The 18248-nt window shown below is 42.7% G+C and overlaps 1 protein-coding gene across 3 annotated transcripts in view; it reads left to right on the top strand.

Moving 5' to 3' along the window:
- Positions 1-18248, top strand: part of ZDHHC8 (zDHHC palmitoyltransferase 8) — a 115607-nt gene that overhangs the window by 73049 nt on the left and 24310 nt on the right. The gene's annotated exons all lie outside the window — the stretch shown is intronic.

Genomic DNA, 18248 nt, shown 5'->3' with positions numbered 1-18248 from the left:
CTGGGAAAAGGCTTCTGATCAGCAATACAAGTGGGTCACATAAGTTTCCTGCATCTTTGCAGGCCCCCAGGCAATGCAGCTCTAATCAAACCTTTTTCAAAATGCTTACTTGGTTTCTGAACAGAATTTATCAGCTGGCACGGAGCAGTGATTTAACTAGTTCAGTCCTTAATGCAATTGGATGTTGTAGGAAAAGCTGTCAAAGTCCTGCTTTCCTTTCCATGTGCTGCTCTGTAGAAGGGGCCATCTGCGGCAGATGTTGGTGGCAGTGTTGTTGGCTGTCTTCTCTAGAAAGCACAGATTTGAGGCTGCTGTCTTCCCTTTTGACCAGGGTCGAGGCAGGCTCCAGCTGGTGCTCAATTCCAGCTGTGCTGGCCAGTCGCTTTTTGATTCCCTGCACTTGGTACTATATTCCTGTTTGTGTCAGGTCTTTGTTCAGAAGGAAGGAATACACTAACACACAGGAAAATCCGTTTTTCTGTGTGCTTAGGTAGAGGTGTTGGTCTATTAGTCTGTTGTTTGTAGTGTTGTGATTTGGCTTTAATACAAATATGGAATGGTCCTGGAGCCTGATACAGTTGAGTAGCAGCTTTGGTTGCAAAAGCTTTGAAGGGCTGGAGTTTGCAGCCCCGTTAAGATAGAGCATAACTGGGAGTGTCTGGAAGCTGAGGATGTGTCTTCATTTGAACCATTTTTTTCACATAGTTGCGACGGTAGGAGATGAGGTAGCACTAAATGATTGTAATATTAACAGAACTGTGTTTCTTTATGCTTATTTTAGTTCCTGTGTTGTATCTCGGCAATCTGCAAACACTGCAAGGCACCACTGCTTTCATTGTTTCAAACAATGGTGTTTCAACAGGCAGACCACCCGGTGACTGAGAATTATGGTAGATTATGAAGAATGTTCCTCGGCGTGGAAGGTGCTGAGCAGCTAACTAGTAGAGTTGCTTCAGCTACTGAACTTCAGATACTGAAGTGAACTGCCTGGATGGGCTTCTGCATCTGCATTGCAGATTTGCTCTGGTCTAGTAGATCGATGTTGGGCTTGGCTATGCTAATGCAATTTTTCTACCAGACTGCAGCTAATTACCCAGCACGGGCAGCATCCACTGGTAAGGTTGTATCCACCCTGCAGAAAGCAGAGCAAAACATTTCAAGGTGACTGGCAGGTCCAGCCTCCACTTGTGAGCGGTATGGTACAGGAAAGTTCATGTAGCCCTAGAGACAACTTTGCAACAACTGACTGACCAAAATGTGGCAGTGTGGAAACTGAAAATTGAGGGGAAGTAGCACATTATTATGGTGCTTTATGGATGCCTTTCACTGAATATACAGAAAATGCCATCGTAAAAGACAAAAGTTAAACTTGCCTTTCCTTTTTACTAGAAAAAGGACTTTGTGCCTAATGAAAAATCCAGAAACTTCTAAAATTCAGAATGTGCCAGACAAATAATGAGCAAATGAATGTGTGCTTTCTGAAAATCTCTTTTGATCCAGAGGACACGGTTCTTATTTTGCCTGTTTGCCTTCTCTTACTTCTGTGGAGTCACGCTGCAGTTAGACTAGACGTCAAGCCAAACACAACTGTTTGTAATATTGTTTGCCCACAAAGCAAGGTGTGGTGTTAGAAGTAGCTTTCAACACAAAAGCAAATGACAAACAATAGATTTCACTAATAAAAAAAAAAGTTGTGTTGGTTTGTTCAGCCAACAACTTTACTAGTTTAAAAGAAAATAATGCCTGGACAAACCATGTTCTTTTCAATAGAGGTTATCCAACAAATCTTTCACACTTTTATCAGTCTGCAAATCAACTTGACACAGTCATTGATTCCTAAAATTTTAGATCAAGTGGTAACTGCTGGACTCAACTCGTTTAGGACCCACTAGCAGAGCCACATGGGGCTGGCACTTTCACCATTTAACAGGGCTCTGTGAGGCAGCTGCAGATCATTTACTCTGTCTCCTGAGTCACAGTTTAGGAACCCTTAATCCAAAACAAATGCTGTAAATCGTCCCCTGTGGACCCAGCGAAGTCATCCGAGCTGAAGACGGATGGGAAATTACAGCAATTTGCAAGAGAGATGTTTCAGAGAGGTTCTGTTTTTCATGATTTGTACTCCTGACTCAGGGAGGGGGAGCTGGAGATTTAATTCTCTTGCAGACAACTGCTCAGAGCCTGTGCGCAGAGTCTCGCTGGAGTTTCCCGAATGCAGTGTGGTATGTGTGCATCATGGGGTGGTGGAAAAACAAGTCACGCATTCTCTAGCCTGTCACCACGGGCTTTCTTCCCGTTTGAAGGGAGCCGAGCACTTTAAGTTCTTTTCTTTGTCGCTGGTTGTGCTGTCGTAAATGAACAACGCAAGATTATATGTAATTTGAACAATTCAACGCCTGTGTGTTTGTGAAGGCGAGCGTTCGGAGCAGAGTCGAACACGTAGGAAACAAAATCTTGGTAGAAAGTGAATCTGTTTCTCTTTGCCTGCTCCTCCCCTCTGCTGCCCAGGCAGCCTTTCTGCCAGAAGTGCACACCCAGACTGACTTTTAAGAAGGACGCAGCTTTGCTGAAGTGGTTTAACGGCACAGATGCCGTGCAGTTCCTCAGCCCCTTGTGCACTGCACCCCCCGCTCCTGCAGGGAGGAAGGAGCCAGGTTCAGAGGCTTTTTCTAGGTCTATTAAGATGTTCTGAATTCACTTTAACCCCTTCCTTGTATTGCTGGCACAAGTTGTGAAGAATTTAAAACATTTCCAGTTCAAGGCTGGGTTCTGCTGTCTTGGCATCTGTTACTATTCTGAATGAGGATACTTACATTTTCTTGCTGGTTGTGTTCACTGTATCTTTAGCATAACTATATCATTATCTCTAGCCTTTTTTCTCCCCATATTCACAAAAAGTCCTTGCGAAACTAAAGCTATGGTTTTGTGAATTCAAGAGAAGCAAGGGATACCAAAGGAGCTGCTCTGTATCAATTACTAAAGACATGAGGCAGATGTGTTTTCTCATCTTGCATAGTTAAGACAACCAACATGGAGTTTTGCTTTTCTTTTTAATAACCTTTTGAGAGAGGGCTATTTTCTGTATAGCCTTTGCAAGCAAGGAGTTTTGCAATTCAGAAAGACTAACAAGTCTTAAGTATTTATTAATTCAGCAAAGATGATCGCTTTTGTTTGTGGCTGGAAGGGATTAGTTCAGACCACAACCTCCAAATGTTCCAGGGACTGTGGTTTGCCTTGAGGTGTCATGGGGAGGGGGAAGAGAGAATATGATGCTTTAGAAAGTAAATACAGAGTTAAAGTGCCTGTATGGGCAGTGCTCCATTTTGAGAGAAAAGGCAGGATACAAACAGTCTTTTGTTTAATTACAAAAAATCAAAGCAAAGCACCATGAAAAGCAAACAGATTTGTTAACTTGTCAATGACTTGATTGATCTGGTATTGTAAAAAAATAAAACCCTGCTGATACCTGTTTAATGTTGAACAGCAAATGTTGAAGAGCTGATAAAATGAGTGTGTCATTTGTGCCCGAGGAACAAACAGTGTAAAAGGTTCTTTTCCTAACTGTAGCATATGGAAACAGGCCTGTGAGTGTGTCAGAAAATTAGGTATAAACATCACAGGTGATAAGCTTTGGGAGGGCTGCTATGATAGAAGATGAGGAAGAGGATGGGTGCCACTCCATGCCTGACCTGAAGCAGTGTAAATCTCTTGATTTAAGAACTTAAGAGTCTGTTGCTGATAATCACTGATTTCAGCCATTCTTGCAGTAAATCTTTGTCTGTCCTTAGTTGGTGGACTTCTCTTGAGACTGATTATAACACTTCCCAATTAATTTTTTATTGACATATCTTTGTATTCTTTTAAAAGGAAGACTTCCCAACACTGCTGAGGGAGGGCAGTTAATGTTAAAGGTGAAGTGTTTCCAGAGTAAAACGTTTGCTGAATTGTGGAATATATAGTCAAGCCAGTGAAAAAATAACCCTTGACCACGTCGCTTACTCGAACTGCTTGACTATACTCTTTCAGGTTAATAAAAAAGAGCTTTTATTCAGTCCAGTAGGTGAGTGAAAAAATATTTTTTGTAGGATGCAAATGTGCATCCTGGAATTAAGGCATGAAAAATGGACTTCTTTGGCTCTGAAAAAAAAATTGCTTTTCATATTCATGAAAGGGCACTGCAAGGATTTAACTTTCCAGAACGTGGTTCATTTTTGCCATGTTATTGCCCTTTGGAGTCAGGTACAGTGTACTACATTTTGAGAAGTTACGAGTTTCATTCGAAGTTTTCTTCAGAATATGAATTGTAGCTCTGTGCTTGGATTTTCCAGTAGTCACACCAAAAATTTTGACAGTACCGTGTGAGACCAGGAAGATTGGAGCTGTTTGTGTTACAAAACAAATTTATAAAACAGCTTCAGAAAAGGGCTGTAGTGACTGGGATACTCTGATTTTTTTTTTTTTAAACTTATTCCCCACCTCCACCCCTCAAATCAAAGGGGACAAAAGCGCAGTTCTAACTTTGCAGGCTTTGCTTATGTCGCTATGGCTGTCCTGTGATGTGCAATACCACGCTTCCCCTAACCATTATGGTAGGCTCTGTCGGGTGTTGAATAGGAATGTAAAGGAAAGTAAGGTATCCCAGAGGTTAAGACGTTTTTTAGTATAAGCCAAAACTAGTTTGCTTGTGGCATATGATTTTCAGTAAATATTCGAGGGGAGGAAGGACAGAAGGGATAAGGGGTTCATTCAGAAAAACTGAACAGTAAATTATTTTCATTACACTGTGACAGCTGTTCAGCAAGAAGTAAATGTTTATATTTTTTCTGAGAAGCAGAATGGTGGTCCATACTCTTTAAATTAAATCAAGGGGAAAAAAGCATGAATTATGAACTTCAGCGAAGTTCAGGAGCAACTGGGTATTTAAAAAGTATGCATGCTAATGCTAAGTATTGCTATTGGAAGCAATGGTAGAACTCCACAGACAAAACATCCCACAGTTCAGGTCTGTATCCAGACCTCTTGCTTGAAAGTTTGGCCTGGTAATTCCTCAACAGTTAAATCATATGATGCTTGACGCTTCTCATTCTCGTCCCAGCTGGGAATCTGGAAAGTGTAATGCTTAAGCTGAATATTCGCTTTGATTCTTGGAAATGGGAACAAGTTCCATAAAGAAACTGTTTCTTTTTTATCCCCCCCCCCCCCAATTGCTTTGCCTATTGCATATCGTTAGCAGATGGTAACACATACACCATTTCCATAGTTTTCTATTTTGGTACAGGAGCCGCTGATTGTCCCATTTTGACTCAGGATTGTATTAAGCTTTGTTAATGCATCTCAGGTAATTACAATCCTGGCTTACCTTCCTGAATTATGGCCACAGAGTTGGAAGATTTTTAATTCATCAGACCCACCGTCTAATTGTACCTTTTCTGATAACTTTTTGGGTCTTCCAAAAAAACCACACCCCAAAATCACAAAACCCGTAGGCTAAATTCACCCCCATAGTGAATACTGAGGTATTAGCAGGGAAAACAGCTACCCTGTGTCCACTGCAGTATGTGAGCAGGCTGCTCTTCTGTCTTTAAAAATGATGGGTTTGGAGTAGAGCAACTAATACAGCAGTAAAGCAATGACACTGTCCCCTGCCCTCATGGCTACAGGTGAGATCCCTGCCTTGTTGCACTTTAGAGTGGAATTGGCAAGAAGCAAATCTATATACCAGGCTGAATCCCATTTTCCTGTCTCTGTAATTAAGATGCTGTCATCTCTTAAGCTGTTTTCTAAGCAAAGTAATTTTGTTTTCTGTCAACCTGAATTGAATACCTGTGCACCAAACAAATATTGGAAGACTCCCTTTGTATTTTGTCCAAGCTGACAGAAACATTTAGACCTAAGATGGTGATACTGTTTCATCATTTAAATAAAAAATATGACTGTTAATGTGATTGTTACAATGGATTGTTTTAGGTTTTTATTGCTCCCCAAAAGCATTTTTGGTTTTGATAGGTTCTGGAATAAGATTTTACCTGCAGAAGCAGCTGCCTCCAGAAGCCTGCCCTAATCCTGTTAGATGGCAAGCAGAGATGTTGCAGTCGTTGATGTGCAGGCAGGGGAGGCTTGGGACTTTGGCTTGATTTATGCTGTTAAAATTGGAAATGCTTAATCTAAGCCAGGGTCACAGTCATTTAATAGTTTGAGAAAACCGTGGCTGTGCTTCTGCCTTAGTGGCTCTTTTTGGTATCTGTTGAGAGAGTGCATGAGAACAGCCGCGAATCTCCTGCATGTCTCCCCTTTGCCTCTGACCCTGGACATCTCTCTGCAGATCTGCCCATGGGCTGTGAGACCCATGGAGGCACCTGAGAATGCCTTTGCATTGCCACACACCCAAATTAAAGCAGCAATAACACCATGTTCCTCTGCTGTATGAGGACATGTATGTCGCCACTCAGTCATTCAGTTTAGCAACAGGACGAAGGGAGTGAGAGAAGAGGAAATAGAGCCTGAAAATCATTGAGTGGTTTCTCTGGGAGACTCAAGGAAAGGAGAATAGCGCCATAGAGGGAAAGAGAAGACAGATTTCTAGTAAAGATGCTCAGAAAAAGGCTGTTGTGACCCTGCTGCTGCGTGGGCGTGTCCCTTCCCGAAACTAGAAAGGGGAATGAAGATGATGATGCTATTGGGGAGGGGTGGAGATAATGCGAACAAGCTGAAGTTTAATGTGTTTCTTGTTTTGATGAATGCAAATGGAAGAATGCTTTTAGTTTTGTAACATTTTCACTGGGCGAAGCAGCGTTGTTTCGTTCTGTTATTGTTATTGCACCCTTGGTTTTGTTTTGAACTGCATACATCTCTTGCAATGTACTCTCACATGTTTGCTTGCTGGCTTGTGTGTCCCACTACCCTCTGCTGGAAGAAATGAGGATTTTTCGGCTGTGTCCTTGTGCCCCAGAACGGGCCCAGTCCTCCAGCAGAAATGGGCTGTGAACTGGTTTGGGAGGACCCTAATTCTGCCCTGCTGTCACTGGCATCCATCCTGCAGAGATGAGACCTGCTGTCTCAAATGGTGCTTGGTTTCAGAAGAGAGCATGGCTGTGCACGTGGGCTCTGTGGTAGCAGGGTGCTGAATTGGATGATGTGTCCTATTCTGTCTTGTTACCTTGGCTGTAGTTCCCAGAATCACACGGGGTTGGAAGGGACCTCTGGAGATCATGTAGTCCAACCCCCCTGCCAGAGCAGGTCCACCTAGAGCAGGTTGCACAGGAACTTGTCCAGGCGGGTTTTGAATGTCTCCAGAGAAGGGGACTCCTCCACCTCCCTGGGCAGCCTATTCCAGTGCTCTGCCACCCTCAAAGTAAAGAAGTTCCTCCTCAGGTTTAGGTGGAACTTCTTACATTCAAGTTTGTGCCCATTTCCTCTTGTCCAATCTCAGGGCACCACTGAAAAAAGACTGGCCCCCTCCTCCTGACACCCATCCTTTAAGTATTTATAAGCATTGATAAATACTTAGTTGTTAGGTCTGTTCCAGTTTATGATTAAAGGTGTTGCCAGAATAGACTGAATCACTGATGATTCTCCTCTGATGTCCTGTCTCGAGAGGTGGCTGGTACCAGCTGGTGGCTTGAGAAGGGGTAAAATGTCCCAAAGCAGGTGGCCACAGGGGCACGTTGTTCCCAAATGCAAAGTTTTTTTTATAGGTTGAAAGATGAAGGTCTCTTGCATTTTTCTATTCTTTAATCTCAGCTAAAGTAATTTTTATTTGGTTTTATTCTGCTTAAAGTCTTAATATATTAAGGTCCCCTTATACCAGCTATGCAGGTGTTCTTTTTCAATGTAGTGATAAAAAGGTATATAAATGTCATGCTCCCAGTTCAGGTTTTCATAAAACCCCTTCAGGAAGATATTCCAGAGGGAAATTAAAGATGGGATGCTAAGAGAGGCTTTTGTTTTATTATTATATATTTGCTCCAGTACCCGATATATGAGAATGTTTACACTTTCTACACTATCTTCTGTATCTATTTGCAATAGAGTTACCTCTATCTCTTTGTTTCGTTCATCACTTCTGTGAAATATGAAATCCTTAATCTTTCTGGTTCATAGAGGGAAGCCTTTCAGTAACTGCGGTAGTTTTACTGCGTATGTGTTGAGAAATCTCCAAACAAGAGAGTTCAGATTAGGACTGGCTTCCTTTCCCTGCATAAGCGAGCTATTGCACAGATTAAAGAAGTTGTGTAGCAGCTCTGAAGCATGTTTTTCAGGCCATGGACAGGTATTGTTTCCAGATTTCAAAGGCAATACATGATCCAGACAAGTCTGTAAGAACCCTCTGGTCTTAATTAGTTGTAAATTTCATGAAAGGCTCTCTCAAGTTGTGGAAGAAATTAACTATTACCAGCCTTACAGGATTTTCCTTCCGCTCCTTTGTACAAGTCTCTGTAGCTGCCCCAGCACTGCAGAGAGCAGCCGGCAGATTTGTCAGAGCTGGCTGGATATTGGGGGGCTTGCCCTCCCCAAACACCTGAACTGAGGTGGCAGTGTCAGACCTTGCCTGCAGCTGCATGGTCCTTCACATCCTTCCAGCTCAGGCCTTGAGTCCCTGGTGATGCCCCAAGGTGATGTCACCGACAGGGCCAGCTGGCATCTCGCTGCCAGTTCATGGAGCAAGTGGCAGTGGTAGAGAGATAAGGTCCTCCAATAAGATATTCCCTGCTGGTATCCACTACCCCAAGCGGCCCCTTCAGCTCTTCTCAATGCAGCATTTTAACAAGGCAACTTGCTCTCTGGTGCAGACCTGTGAGAGGCACCTTGGCACCCAGGCTGTCTGGGATTAAGCTCAGACACCTGGGCTGTCTCCGCTGGTGTCCTTTGCTTTTCCTCTTTTACCCTGCATCTTGCAAAGCGCATGATGTTACCCGATTCTCTGCTAATCCACTGAGGTTGTGATCACAGAGTTCAGAGCTCGTATTGAATGTTTCTTAGGCATATTGGCTCATTGTTAATTTAAGTGGCACACGCTTTAATCTAATAGATGCTGTCTTTTAGTTAAGTAATTTCTCCAGTAGCTGTAAAGGGATGGTATCTTGTGAAATTTAATTTCTTTCTACTGAAGCTCATGTGGAAAAGGAATATCTAAAATGTCAAATTAACTCTTCAACAAGGGTAATATAGACTGTATCTTTTCACTGATGTCACTATCCCTGTCCTTATCTCATAATATTTCTTTACCTGTTTCTCATCGGAGCATACTTACAATGAGCTACCTTCCTTCTGCTACACCACTGTCTCATGAATTCAAACACTGAATGTGTACTAGATGTGTTTTGCCAGTATGTGGTTGGGGAATACAGTGAGCAAAGTCTGTACAAATCCTTCTGTGCCAGTAGCTGGGATCACCTCAAGCGTGTCTGAATTAGGTTTCTGATAATTCGAATTTATTTTAAAAAGCAGCTCTGTAGGAGCAGCTCACCTCGCCTTTCTGCATTGCTGGTAGATTTATGTGTGTATTGACAAGGATGAGAACAATAGGGAAACCACTGGAGAACAGCCTTTGGTTGTTCCCTGGAGAGCAGGGAGGAGCTATCCTGTGCATCTTTTCCATCAGAGGGGCATGGAATATGGCAAGTGCTATTTCATCAGTCCAACAAAAACTTGGATTACAGATTGCTGAGAGGTCTGGAAGATCATGAGGGTCACTAGTGGTATAAAAACCAAATAAATTGTGTTCTTCGTTACTCAAGGAAATGGGACTCTGGTGGACTCAAGATGAGGGACTGTCTCTTTAGCACTGCTGTAGTAGATATGTTATTAATCTAATAATTCTCATGTTTACAAATTAGAAGCACAAGTTTGCTTCTCACATGGCATCTTCAAAAATGCTCAGAAAATCTCAGCTTGTGTAGCGTGTGTATCGCTTTCAGACACAGGGAAGTATCTTTTGACCTCCCTGGACACCGAGCTGGGCAGCTGGACTGCGATTGTTGCTGGAAATGGTGCACACGGGGGCGCAGACTGAGGGCAGTGCAGCCACATGCATCGAGAACTCGGCTGCGTTATGAGTTATTGGTTCATACAGCATCTTTTGGAGGTAATTCTCCGATTTCCCATTTAGTAAGGTTTCTGTGGCTTGATAATTCCCTTGAGTGAATTTTGGAATGGGCTGGAAGTCACTCAGTTGTTGCAATACAGAGATGCTGGTGGCTAGCCATTTGCAGACAGAACTGCAAAGGAATGTTACTGGGCAACAGTTCCTCCTTTTTCTAATCAAATGGGTTTAAAACTTTCAGTGTGACAGGGCAACTACTGTCTCTCCTGCTGTGGTTATTTTGCAGTGACTCCTTACTGTCCTCCTGTTCTGTTGTGACCCAAATACCAGCTGTACATTCAGCTCTCTATAAGCTGCTGGAAAAAGTGGGGTTTGGTTCCAGCTGCTCAGCATGGTACTGATAAAAGGTTGGTGCATGTCTGCGAAGCCCTGGATTACGATCGTCCTTGCCTCTTCCAGCTTGTGTGGCATGTTAGGCTTTGCAAAGTCCAGGGCTGAGAAAGCAAACCCAGGAGCTTCATAGAAGGGGTTTTGTCTCTGCGTCTGTGCACTCACTCTGTAACCTGGGCTCAGAGTCTGCTCTGATTTGCCCGTGCACTGATGGTTGGCTCCTTTCCATGAGGCACCAGAGGGTTTACTGCTGCTCAGGGTGACTCTGCTTGCAGCCCATTAGACGCATGAAGTGCCATGAACACCTACTCTTTCACTTTGATGTGAACATTATCCTTCTAATATAAAAATGTTATTGTGTACTCTGAAATCCAGCCTGTATATACCCTAGAATCAATGCACAATGGATGCCTTCAATTTGAGGTGCAAATAAAAAGCTGGGCATTTCAAGTGATGCTATGCTATTATAGCATATTCCATTACAAGAACATCAAAACAAAAACTGCTCTGGGCTTTCATGTATGTCAGTCAGTAAGTGCTAACTGGTGCTGTATAAACCTTTAATTCACTGCAGGACAACACAAATTTCAAAGCACTGTATAGAGGATGATTTTGCTGGTTTGATCTCTATTTACGAATGAGCCCACCCCCTGCCTGCTCAAGCCCTGCTGCTGCAAGTAACTGAATGCAGCTCCTGGCAGTAACCTGTGGCTTTTCTACTTTCATGGGTGCTCTACCAGGTTTCCGGACTCCCAGCAGATACTGAACATGCGGAAAACATCATGTGTGTTGTGTCCACATGACAATCCAGTCCTGGTCACCATGCACACGATGTAAAGTCACATTGTGCTTATAACTCTTAAGAGTATGCCCTGCCCATTGGCTGCAGGGTCAATCTCTGCCTGTGCAATAGGTCTGGGATGGCTGGGTGGGTTCTGAAGTTGAGCATGATGATAGATATGTTTACTCCTGTGGTTGTCTCACTCAGAATTGGTTATTAGTATTCTCTCTCCGTCTCTGTATTTCTCCCATATCAGTTCACATGACAATAGTATCTTTTCTCAGTCTTGGAGACTGTTTAAAAAGGGAGGAAGGGAACGTGCTCCACAGATTTTGAGCAGCTTTGTGAAAAGGGTAGAGTGTGTTTTACTTTAGGATGATGTACAGCCCAGATAAGACTTTTCACCAAGGACCATTATATCTCAAGTTGACTTTTTAATTGATTTAGCTCCTCTGATCTGTACATTGCCAGACATGAACCACTAGCCTTTGGACTGAGTCCAGGGTGTAATGGAAAGTCCACTGAAACCCCATCAGCTCTTGTTAAACCTGAGTGAATTTCAGCCCAGCACATTTCTTGTGAATAATTAAACACAGTTAAGCAGATGATGGATTTAAACCTCTGTCTCTAGTGTTCAGCTATGTTTCAATTAGGAAGGGGCTCATGAAATTCCTGGGAGTATTGGTGGTGGGCTTGGGGGGGGATTTTTTGCCTCTTGTGATGGATAACTGCACCTGGAAACCCAGGGTAAATGTTTTGGTATCTCCCACTTATCACCAGCATGAGCTGCTCTGTGTGGTACTCAGCTCTAATCAGTTTCTCAGTAGTAAATTCTCCAGTATTTACTTCTGCTTTTCCCATTTTTATATAACATTCGGAGTTGTTATCCTTTACTTTCATATCACTTTCTATCAGTAGAACTGCTGTACTCACAGTGAGGGTGTAGTGCTATGGCAACAATATATTATCTGCAGTCCTGCCAATGAGTAAGATATGGTGCAGAAATTAGTTCATTTATCAAAATCTGATATGGCAGAGCTGAGCAAAGGACCTGGCTATCCTGAACCTCCTGCTATTTTCACAAGACCTGCCATTCTGTTTCACGTTGGTTATGACATTAGGATACATTTTCTCCTGACTGTTTCCAGTGATGCCTTGTTAAACCTACAGATGTCTTAGCACCTTGGAAAATATTTTTAGATGTACAATAATCTCCAAGCTATCTTTGGTAGTGACAAAAAATGGAAAATGAGCATTTTTTTTTTTTCTCTTACTATTTCAGAAAGGTACTTTTCTGTGATTTCGGGGTAGGAAAGAGCATATAAATGGAAAAATCTCACCCAGACTGGGATATCTGAGAAATATGTTAGATACTCACTGCTAAAAACTAAGAGAGCTCTGCCCTTCTCTGCTGTGTGGTGCAGACTGGGCGGCGTACAGCCTTCAGGGTGCTCTCTTGCACCTTCTCTGTCCTATATACACACTGGTGGAGTGTGCTTTAAGGTACAATGTTTACGTCTGATTCCAAATTCTTCTAAAATGTGGGTGTTGCGAATCAGTCAGTTGATAGCCCTTTCATTTATGGTCCAGCTGGTACAGTGCTGGATTAGGAGGATTTTCACCTCTCTGTACCTGTCTCTCCTCTGACTCTCACCATGGCCATCCAGACTTTTGTGCCTTTTGGCGCAGGGCAACTTTTATCTTTTTATCCAGAGTTGCTGGATATTGGGGTAATGTTAGAAATGTTAAACCTTTGGTCAGATCTGGTGATGATTAGAAATTGTTTATATGGTTTACATGTTGACACAAGTTGGTACATGTTCTTAACAGTCAGGGTTTGGCTAGAAACTCTTGCAGAGGAATCAAACCAGGCCAGGCTGCTACAGACTTACAGACACAATTTGAAAGTTTTCAGTGAAATTAGTACCAGTGCTTAGTCAAATTATGTTTGCTTGTTGACCCCTCATCTAATTAGTCCCTACTTCACTGACCTGCTTCTACTTGCATGCACTGAACCAGCTATTTCGTATTACTGTTTTACTTCTTCCACCGTTAGAGCAGTTGATTCAAGTTACGAGGTGCTTTCTTTTCCATGTTATAAACCCATGCCTTGTGATTTGTGCAAAAATAAGTGGTTTTTTGCATATCAGCCATCTGTTTGAGACTGAGGGGAAGGATGTGTGGTAATCTCAGATCAAATATTAGGTGCAGCTGAGCAGCCAAAAAGACAATCCCTGGTGTCTTCTTATTAGGTGTGGAGTAAGTATCCAAAGTTTGGGTGCCTGTCTGTACTTTTGAGGTTCCCACATCTTCTCTGTGCGCTACACAGCTAGATTTCACTGTTTTTCTGTTAGAAAGAGAAGGGTTGTAGCCTCTTGTTCCATGTTCTGCTCCTCGTCTCTGGCCTCCAGGCACCCAACACCCCGAGGGAGCCTGTGTGCACATGTGCTTGTTATGCTCCAAGCAGAGTGTAAAATGAACCACTGGCCTTGTTTACTAGGTAAATCACAGACACATCCTCACACAACAGCCCGTCAGCAGGAACGGTGTGCCTCGCCCCTGCCCAGTTCAGGAAGGGATGGTGGGTGCCCCGCACTGGGCTCCAGGGAAGTGAACACCAGGGCCACCAGCCTGTCCCTAACAGAGATGCTTTGAGATTTGCAAAATCAGAGGTGATCCCTTCTCTGTCCTGCAGTGGGGAAGATGTCAGTAGTTCATGTCTCATTTGCAAAAGGCCTCACTGGGGCGGAGGGGAGAAGCAGATGGCTTTCACTCACTCTGCATGCCTATGTCAGAGCCAAGACTAAAACTCGGTCCTTGAAATCCCAGGCTCCAGCCTCTGTGGCCTACTGCCTCTCTGAGCATGTGCAAGGTTTTAATAAAAACATCAAAACTTAATTTAGAGCAGGATTCAAGAAAAACATCCCATTCAATTACTTAATTATAGGTGAACTGTAATTATAAGACACAAACATGCCTTCCTACAAAGCACCAAGTAAAAAAGCAGAAAGGATTTATTTGTTGTTTAATTTAGCAGAGGAAGGCAGCTGATGATGTGTAAGTCTGTCTGACACCTAGCAAGTTGTGTGATCCCATTTGTTAATCTTTTTAACTTTCCATTTTATTAGGATAGTTTCAAGAGCAAATAGAATAAATGCGATTAAATCTGTCACCCTGAATTACTCTCCTCTGAGTTATGAGCAGAGTCACTCTATGTCAGAGAAGTATAATTATGAGGAAAATGCTGCCTGTGTAATTGTGTGCTTTGTTCAGAAGAATGTGAGATCCATAATTATGTCTAGTGTGCCATGGTGGCGTGTACTGGCTCTTAATTTCTACAGTAAACAAAACCATTGAAGGTTTCTCTCCTGAGCAGTTCTTGATGCAGCATGGCTGGTACCCACAACAGCAGCAATATTATCCTTCAGGTCTCCTGGTTTAAGTGAAGGATCCAAACTAACTTGGAATAGAGCACTCAGACTTTTATTTTCACATCTACCTTGAACTTAAATGTTGATTGTGCATTGAGGAATAATGACCATGGGGAAGAGAGAGTCTTCTGAGCTATAGCTAGGCCAGGTCAAACATGTCTAGCTGCTTATGCAAAAAGCAAATCATAGCATATCTGTTGCAGTGTTCCATTACGTCACTTTTTGGTAGTCCAAGGATATTGCCTTTGACCTCTGCAATGACCATGATTCTGCAGGTGCTCCTGCAAACAGAAAGGATGCAGATTTCTTTGACAATAATTAAGCTGTATATAAGCTGACAACAAATAAGCTGTAATAGAAAAGTTCTGGGTTAGGACTTGTGGTTTTGCTCCTAGATGTCAGTGCACATCAGAAATCTTGGGGTTTAGGATTTTTCTCAGAAAAATCTGGTGTTGGTGCTCCATTAGGGTACTATACACTGCTCTTGGCTCTACTTAATTTATATGACCCTATAAAATTTGTGGTAACCTTCATGCTATATAATTCCTCTGTGAGACGAGTTGAAGACAGAAAGACTGTAGTCTCTTGAAATTTTGGGTTCACCAACCAAAAAAAGCTTTGAATCCATGTGGCGTTTTTCTAGGTTCATAACAACTTCTGTTAGAAAAAGCAAATAAAAAGTTCAGCTAGATTTGTCCCATAGATTGGCATTATTGCTGCTGGAGGATGATCTGGAGACAGGATATGTACAAAGTAAAAAGAAACGCGCTACAGGTCCTGTTCATACATTTCTGTAGCTTCCCTCTCTAGGCAGAGGGTGCAGAGGGTCAGAAGCCAGACTTTTGCATGATGAAACCAGACTTGGATTAGAATTTTTTACTTTGTCTAAAATGATGTGTGCATTAGGGGAGAAGGACAGGGAGAATGCATCATTTTGGGGGAACCCTAGTAGCAATTTTAATTTCTTTTTCAGACTTTTTTACAGTTACAAGTCAGGACTTGATCTCCACATCTGTTTTTATCGGTCAGTCTAGTTTACAAATGACGCCCCTTTTGTCCCATCTAATTTTATGTAATCTGTGATGCTGTATAAAGATTCTGGGAAGAAAAAACAGAAGGACTATGAACAGACCTTCTGGATAATACGTACAATGACTCACTCTATCCTTTATTTCAACTTCTGTGAAGTATTTTCAGATACACTATTTACCCATTAAATGAACTGTTTAGTTTAGCTTATGGCTAAAGCTTTTCCTAGTATTTTGATGTATTGTTGGGAACATGACAAAGTAAATCACAAAAGAGAACGTTAACAAATGCTTACATTAATCATCCGAGGCAATCTCTCTCATTATAATCTTATTCTGAGTAACTAGTTATCTGCAAGAAAGAGTTTCCTGTCCCTTGATTTGCCAACTTGCTTGACTTTATTGCCAAGGAAATCTCTCCTCCATGCTTGACAAGCAATGGGTAACTTAATAATAATCTTTCTCTGTGTAGGCAGTTACTTCATGGGAAGAAATGAAGTCAGTCATGCCCATTGCTGAATCTAATTTTACTACAATTTAGAGGGAAGAACCCTTCCCTGGGCACAATTCATTCTATAAGTGCTTATTTCAGGATTTCTTCTTGCTTTCCTCCAAAGGACCTGGCAGAAGCTGTTGTTAGTGACAGGCCTGCAGCTTGCTTGGCAAGGTCACTGCGGCACATTTCATGGCAAGTGAGAAACTTCTGCCTTGCCTTGGTTTTCGGTCATTGGCAGCTGCTTTCAAGAAAGCTGAGCACGGCAGCAAGTGAGTGTGACCTACCTGCACACTGAAACTCCACCTCTTAGGGAACATAAGGGTCTTAGGGTACTTCATGGAGTCAAGCTCTGTTCAGCTGGGTCTGTCTGAGCTAGCACATCAGCTTTCTCTTCTACAAGACCCACTCCTTTACCCAAGCTCCACAACCACCCAGATGAGATCCTGAATGCAAGAGAAACATATGGAAATTCAGCTCTCCTCCACTGAGCTCTCAGCCCTTTCCTAGTTTCTTAATAGGTGTTAATTTCCTGGGCTTTTCCCTGCTTAAGAGCAGTTCCAGGAGAAAACCCATGCTTCTGCTCCCCCTCTGTGGGCTGTAGCAAAACATCCTCACTCAAGTAAGAAGATTTATTTTTCCCTTCTCCCCTACTCAGCCTGGAGGTTTGGTCCCGGCCGCAGACATATCTTGCTCTCGGCTTTACAGTTCATTCACCCTGGGTAGGATTTGTCCATCTTTTACTCGCTCCAGGCCAGGCTGATTGAAGCACACACACAGAAGGGTCCTTTTAGGAGCAGTTTGCAGCAGTGCAACGTTAAAAGCCTGACTGTGAAGAGGAGGGGAGCACAAAACAATCTCTTCCTGCCTGCTCACAAAGAAATGGGAGGAGAAAACGTGGTACCCTTCTAATGCTGGCCACAGGAGTGTGTTTAACAGTGTCTCTTCAAGGTCAATAACACCATTCTCAGCTGTTCAGAACAGCATATTGGTAGCAAAACCAGTGCAAATTAGATTTGGGAGAAGGCTGGTTGTTGTTGTTTTTTTCTTTCTCTCCACAGGCTTCAGCCTGGCAGACAATCAGATTCAACCACAAATGTAATTCAGGCAAAATACAATTCAGAATATGTGGGCCATTGTATGAATTATGCTAATGGTGGCAAGGTATTGCTGGTGTCTGCTCAGCAGCTTTGGAGGAGTCCCTAGCTGTCAAGGCAGGTGGAAATCTAATGAGCCGCTTAGTCGGGGGTCTTACTTTTTTTCAGAGAGATTCTTTGTCCCACATTTTTGCTTATTTTTACTTGCAAGATTCATGAGCTTGATCAGATTTTCCTCCTCAGCAACCCTGTAACACCAAACCTCTTTATGTAGAACAAGAGAAGTAGATTTGGTCTAGTGTTTAGAGATAAGCTGTCAAGAGGTTGTAGATGGCTGAGTGAATGAATGCTGGTTTTATTGGGTAAAGTTGCCTGTAAGACAGGCTGTTTTCTGCCTTGGTCCTGCCCTGCTCTGCTGGTAGGAAGTGTTCTTTGCAGCTAGAACAATTTTCCTATAACTAACAAGTATTTCTCCATCCTCTTCCCAAAGTCTCTTTATTTTTTCTCCTTAACCCCTCAGTTCCACTCAGTTACGTTCACCAGGTAGGCAGCAAGCCTTTCTGGTGTTTCTGAGAAGTGCTCACGTGGCAGATGCCATTCACTTTCTTTTCCATATTACATTCTTACATTCTGCTGACACCTGCAGAGCCCAGGAGAGGTTTTGGATCGTTGGTTTGGAGTGTTATTTGGAGATGAAAACCACTCAGAGAAGCGTAGTGAGAAGTGAGTGTGCTTCTCTTTGTACCCGCTACGGATATCAGTGGTTTAAGAATCCTATTCCACTTTGCACCAATGAAAATTGAAAGTAACGCCAACTGCAGCAAGGCCGTACAGAAGATAAACAGAAATGCAACGAAGGTTTTACACAGAGAAGCAAAATGCCAAGTTGCAAATAAGGCAATAGGGTTGCAAAGCCCTGTGAGCCACGTGAACAATTGCTTTCTGTGCTATGGAACAAAGCAGCTTTTGAAAGGGTGTCTGCAATG

This window comes from Numenius arquata, chromosome 16 (assembly GCF_964106895.1).
Source record: "Numenius arquata chromosome 16, bNumArq3.hap1.1, whole genome shotgun sequence".
Lineage (NCBI taxonomy): Eukaryota > Metazoa > Chordata > Aves > Charadriiformes > Scolopacidae > Numenius > Numenius arquata.
The sequence above is the reverse complement of the archived record's forward strand: the minus strand, read 5'-3'. Positions and strand labels throughout refer to the sequence as shown.